Source organism: Gossypium arboreum, chromosome 5, assembly GCF_025698485.1.
Source record: "Gossypium arboreum isolate Shixiya-1 chromosome 5, ASM2569848v2, whole genome shotgun sequence".
Taxonomy (NCBI): domain Eukaryota; kingdom Viridiplantae; phylum Streptophyta; class Magnoliopsida; order Malvales; family Malvaceae; genus Gossypium; species Gossypium arboreum.
Window position 1 is genome coordinate 3,145,457 of NC_069074.1, and position 6,439 is coordinate 3,151,895.

General features: G+C 34.5%; 1 long non-coding RNA gene across 1 annotated transcript; it reads left to right on the top strand.

The window, feature by feature from the left end:
* Window positions 1–683: 683 nt before the first annotated feature.
* LOC128292603 (uncharacterized) lies at window positions 684–6,120 on the top strand. The gene is made up of 3 exons (XR_008282588.1): window positions 684–795; window positions 5,198–5,279; window positions 5,968–6,120. It is a non-coding gene; the product is annotated as an uncharacterized LOC128292603 (long non-coding RNA).
* The last annotated feature ends 319 nt before the right edge of the window (window positions 6,121–6,439 follow it).

Here is a 6,439-nt window from a genome sequence, read left to right on the forward strand (position 1 = left end):
GGGAATTCTTCCAAAACGAATTTAAGAAGAAGTATGTGGAAAGAGATATTTAGATAAGAAGAAGAGAATTTCTTGATATTCGACAAGGGAATAAAACAAAGGCGAATATGAAAGAGAATTTGTGTATCTCAAGAGATATGCTCGGGATGTTGTACCGACAGAGGAAGAAATGTGCATTAGATTTGAAGAAGGGCTTAATGATGAAATCAAAATGATGATTGGAGGTACAGAGATTCGAGAATTTGTGATTACATCGATCGAGCTCAAAAGATGGAAGAAGTGTATAACGAAAGATGCAAAGAGAAAGAAGAGGTAAAGAGGTATACAAAAGAAGTTTCTCTAGACCAACTTCGACTTTTCCGCCAAAAGTTCGAGAGATGATTCGGTCGACTGTTACAATCCCGAACGATCGAATAAAAGTAAAACGACTCAACAAGATGTCGAGTAACTAAGAAACCAGCAGCTAGTGTTAGTAGTGTGCAAAATATTCGAGACTTAGATGTAAAAATTGTGGTAGATTTCATATTGGTGAGTGTTGGGGAAGAGCCGAGCTTGCTATAAATGTGGTGGAACTGATCATTTTATTCGGACTGTCCTCAATTATTAAAGAAGATAGAGAACAAGGGAGAAGCAAGCAAATACTCCTCGAAAAGGTAAACGTTCGGGTCAAAGTAGTCTTCTGGACTGTTCATTCGGGAACGAGAGATACTGCAGCTCGATCAGAGACAAGAGTACCAGCACGTACATACGCTATCCGGGCAAGGGAAGAAGCTTCTGCTCCAGATGTGATAGCTGGTAATTTCTATCTTTTTGATGATTCTGTGTATGCTTTAATTGATCCTGGATCTACACATTCATATATTTGCACTGCATTAGTGTCAGAAAAGAAAATGACTGTTGAGTCCACTGACCTTGAATTGCAAGTCACTAATCCACTAGGGCAAAGTGTGTTGGTTAATTTAATATGTCGGAATTGTCCACTGAAAATACAAGGCTGTGAATTCTCTGCTGATTTAATGTTGTTACCTTTCCGAGAATTTGATGTTATTCTTGGAATGGATTGGTTGATTGAACACGATGCCATAGTGAATTGTAGAGAAAACGGATTGATTTAAAATGTCGATAGGGAAATAGTTTCAATGAGTTTGGGGATAAAAGAATGATGTCGAATTATTTCACCTTTTACATTTCGGAAATTGATTCGGAAAGGTAATGAAGCTTTTTAGCTTATATTCTTGATACTCGGGTTCGAATTGAAGATGGAACAATTGTCGATTGTTAATGAGTTTCTTGATGTGTTTCTGAGGAATTACCGGTTTACCCCGGATCGTGAGGTTGAATTCACAATTGATGTAATTCCTGCATGCAGCTCAATATCAATAACACCGTATAGAATGGCACCACCGTGAGTTAAAAGAGTTGAAGACACAGTTGCAAGAGTTATTGGATAAAGGGTTCATCGACCGAGTACATTACCTTGGGGCGCTTTGTCTTATTTGTGAAAAAGAAAGATGGTTCGTTGCGATTGTGTATTGATTACGAGCGGTTGAATAAGGTAACAATTAAAATAAATATCCATTACCTCGTATCGATGATTTGTTTGATCAAGCTGAAAGGTCTTGCAGTGTTCTCAAAAATAGACCTTAGATCCGGGTATTATCATTTGAAGGTTAAAGAGTGTGATGTGCCAAAGACGCTTTTGAACTCGGTATGGTCACTACGAATTTTTGGTAATGCCTTTTGGTTTAACGAATGCCCTCGCTGCATTTATGGATTTAATGAATCGAATTTTTCAGTCTTATTTGGATAGATTTGTGGTGGTATTTATTGATGACATATTGGTCTATTCAAAGACGAATCCAACATGCACAAAGACTTGAGAATTGTACTACGACTTTGAGAGAAAAACAGTTATATGCGAAATTTAGTAAATGTGAGTTTTGGCTTCATGAGGTTGGATTTACGGGTCATATTATATCACCAAGGAATTCGTGTGGATCCAAGTAAAGTTTGGCGGTGGTGAATTGGAAAACACCAAGAATGTAAATCGAAGTGCGAAATTTTCTAGGATTAGCGAGGATACTATCGCCGTTTTGTAAAGAATTTTTCCATGATTGCTTCACCAATGACTCGTTTATTACGTAAGAATGTTGAGTTTATGTGGTCGATGAATGTCGTGAGCTTTGATCGATTAAAGAAAATGTTAATGAAGCTCGGTCTTAACTCAACCGAATCGTATACCGTATGTTGTGTACAATGATGCATCTTTAAGTGGTTTGGGTTGTGTGTTAATGCAATGGAAAGGTAGTGGCTTATGCTTCACGGCAATTAAAACCACATGAAAAGAATTACCCTACACATGATCTTGAGTTAGCTGCAATTGTTTTTGCCTTAAAAATTTGGAGACACTATTTATATGGTGAGAAGTGTTATATGTATACGGATCACAAAAGTTTGAAATACTTAATGACTCGAAGGAACCGAACTTAAGAGCGAGAGACAAGTGGTTAGAGTTCTTTGAAAGACTATGATTTGGTTATTGACTATCATCCGTGGAAAGCTAATGTAGTTCTTGATGCATCGAGTCGAAAGTCATCCTTGTTTGCACTTCTGCAATGAATGCTCATTTAGCTCTTAATGAAGAAGGTGTTGTATTAGTAGAATTGAAGGTAAAACCAATGTTTCTTCAACAAATTCGAAGCTGCAGAATGAAGATCCAAAATTGGTCTTTGAAACGACAAATGGTTCGGGATAATTTAGATTCAGAGTTCAGTATTGATGATGAAGGTATATTGCGCTATCATAATAGGATTTGTGTTCCCAATAATTCTGATTTAAAGAATGATATTCTTTCTGAAGCACATAATAGTATGTATTCTATTCATCTGGGTAGTACAAAAATGTATGGTGATCTGAAAAAGACATATTGGTGGCCTGGTATGAAAAGAGAAATTTCAGAATTTATTGCAAAATGTTTGATTTGCCAGCAAGTTAAAGCAGAGCATCAAGTGCCAACGGGTTTATTACAACCCATTATGATTCCCGAATGGAAGTGGGAGCATATTTCAATGGATTTTGTGTCGATTGCTGTGACTCAGAAAGAAAGATTCGATATGGGTGATTGTTGATAGATTGACAAAGTCAGCACACTTTATTCCAGTCAGAATAGATTTTTCACTTAATAAGTTAGCAGAATTGTATGTGTCAGAGATTGTGAGACTACATGGAGTTCCAATATCTATCATTTCAGATCGGGATCCGAGGTTTACTTCAAGATTTTGGAATAAATTGCAAGAAGCCTTAGGCACCAGATTGAATTTTAGTACAACATTTCATCCTCAAACAGATGGACGGTCGAGGCGAGTGATTCAAATTTTAGAAGATATGTTAAGATGTTGTATACTCGAGTTTGGTGACAGTTGGGAAAGGTATTTACTGTTATTGAGTTTGCTTACAACAATAGCTATCATCTAGTATAAAATGACACCATTTGAGGCTCTTTATGGTAGAAAATGCAAGACTCCATTGTGTTGGTCTGAATTGAGTGAATCAAAATAGTTGGGGTTGATTTGATTCGAGAAACCAAGAGAAAGTCCGGATTATTCGAGATAGTCTAAAAGTCGCTTGGATCGTCGAAGTCATATGCGGATTTAAAACGAAGAGACATAGAATATGCAGTGGGTGATCGAGTATTTTAAAAATTTCACCATGGAAAAGGGTGTTACGATTTGGTAAAAAGGAAAATTACGTCCGAGATTCATAGGGCCATATGAAATTGTGGAAAGGGTTGGTCCTATGGCTTATCGTTTGGCTTTACCTCCGAACTTGAGAAGATTCATAATGTGTTTCATGTGTCTATGCTAAGCGCAATAGGTCGAGATCCTTCACACGTAATTCCCATACTGAAATTGAGCTTCAACCGGATATGACTTATTCAAGAACCAATGAAGATTTTGGCTCGTGAAGTTAAGGAATTGCGGAACAAAAGAGTACCATTGGTTAAAGTATTATGGCATCGACATGGTATGGAGGAGGCAACCAGGAAACAGAGGAGTCAATAAGATCACGATATCCAAATCTATTTTCAGTAACAAATTTCGAGGACGAAATTTTTAAAGGGGGAGAGTTATAACTACTAATTTTCAAATGGTGTCGGAAATGGTGATTTGAGATCACTAAATTCGACAAATGAGATTGAACAAGATATTAATTTAATATTTATGAGTCAAGTAAGAATTTAGAAGAATTTGTGAAATGGTGAAATTAGTGAATTAAAAGAATTTATTAGGTCAAACGGGTCAAAAATGAGGTATCGAGACCTCAAAGTTGAAAATCGAGCTATAAATATTTTTATAAATATTTATGGAGTGTCATTGAGTTAGTATTAAAGTTTCGTTAGAAAATTTTAACGTTTGGATGGCTAATTAATTGAAAAGGATTAAATTAAAATAGCACAAAATTTGTTAAATTGTGAGTAAATAGCTTAAGTATTTAAAAGATGGATTTAAAGAGCAATTAGACCCAAAGGTTAATGGCTGGACGGTTTGGGTATGAAATAAGCAAGAAAACAATGTGAACAAGGGCAAAATTGGAAATAGATAAAAGTTAATAGTTAAATAATGATGTAATTGAAAAATCTAGACATTTTCTTCATAATTTCTCAGCCAAAACGCCATAGAAGGTCTGGAGAAAGCTGGTTTTCATATTTTTACATCATGTGAGTCTAATTCTTGCTTTTTCTTGATAATTTTTATGTTTTTATGACTTTTACAATTAGGTCCACTTGTAGAATTCATTAGTTTTTGATTTTATGGGTGAAATTGGAAGTTACCCTGGATGGATAAGGGAATTTTATGATGAATTATTATGAAATTTAAGTTCTAATTTCATATTAAGGTGGTTTTATTAAGTGATTTTGATAGGAAATGATATTTAGGACCTAATTGTGAAAAAGTTGTGAATTGAAGGTTGCTGTTGAAATTCAGAATATAAAAGGTTTTGAAATAGTTTATAATGATAAAATAAAGTGTTAATTGAGAAAATTAGTTCAATTGATGGGTGAATTGAGTAGGGACTAAATTGTGAAAATCTGTAAATTTTGGGGTAAAAGTGCAATTTCGAAATTTGAACAGCATAAATTGTGAAGTGAAATAGAAATCAAATAAATGCTAATGAGTAGAAATATTTTATATTATAGATCAAGAATCCAAAGAAGAACGAGGAAAAGAAAAAGTTGCGGAATAGTCCCAAAATTTCAATATCTTCTACAAATTAGCCGGGTAAGTTCATATGGTTGAAATTAGATGTTTATTTGTGAATGATTGAAGTATATAATGTGTTATTATATACGAATTTGTTGTGGGATTGTGTAGATTTTGTTAATGAAAGAATAAATGTGGAAATGCAAATTAGGAAAAACGCAGGATTGAGTACGTTCGTATCGTGACGTGTAATGAATTGACGGATAAGACCATGGTTGTTCCATGACAAAGTGTGAAATGTAGGTATGGTATCATCCATACTGAGTTGTGAAATGTAGGTATGGTATTATCCATACTGAGCTGTGAAATGTAGGGATGGTATTATCAAACCCATACTGAGTTAAGAAATGTAGGTATGGCATTTCCCATACCGAGTTGAAAAATGTAGGTATGGTATTTCAATGAGGAAAACCATACTGAGTTGTGAATCGTGGCATTGAGCAACGACGTACTCAATTTCGTAAGCCGTTTCCTAATTTGATTATAAGAAATAAAAGAGAAGTGATCCAAATGAAAGAGATTGAGTAGTTGTTACTGTTGAGCTCAACTATGTGAATTATTATAACAATGGTTGTGAATCGCAGGAAACTTTAGTAAATGTTTTGGTATTGTTTGGAAATATTATGTTTGGTAAGCATTACTTTTAACCTATGAACTTACTAAGCTTCAATAAGCTTACTTGTGTGTGTTTAATATTTTTATGTAGATTGACTTGAAGTGAAGTGGGTAGATCGGATCAACACAACAAAGCACACTATCCAGATCAATTCCGGTAGCTTTTGTTTTATGTTTGAAGATTTATATGGCATGTATAGAGTTTGAATGAATTGAAGTAAAGATGTTATAAACTAGTTAACAATATTTGTACTAAAATAGTTTTCGTAAGTAGCAGTAGTTTGACTTTGAAAAATCACTAAAAATAGTAGAAATGGAATTAAATAATGAATAAATTATGGAATCGAATCTCGATGAGTCTATTTTCATATGGAAGAAGCAAAACAGGTATATGAGCTATATTTTATGAGATGTTTAAATTTTTGTGAAACAGGGCCAGAGCAATTTCTGGATCCCCTGTTCTGACTTTGGAAATTCACCATAAATTTTACAAAGATAATTAGAAGTCATACTTTATATGTACAGATTCCTTATTGAGTCTAGTTTTATTAGAGACAAACGGC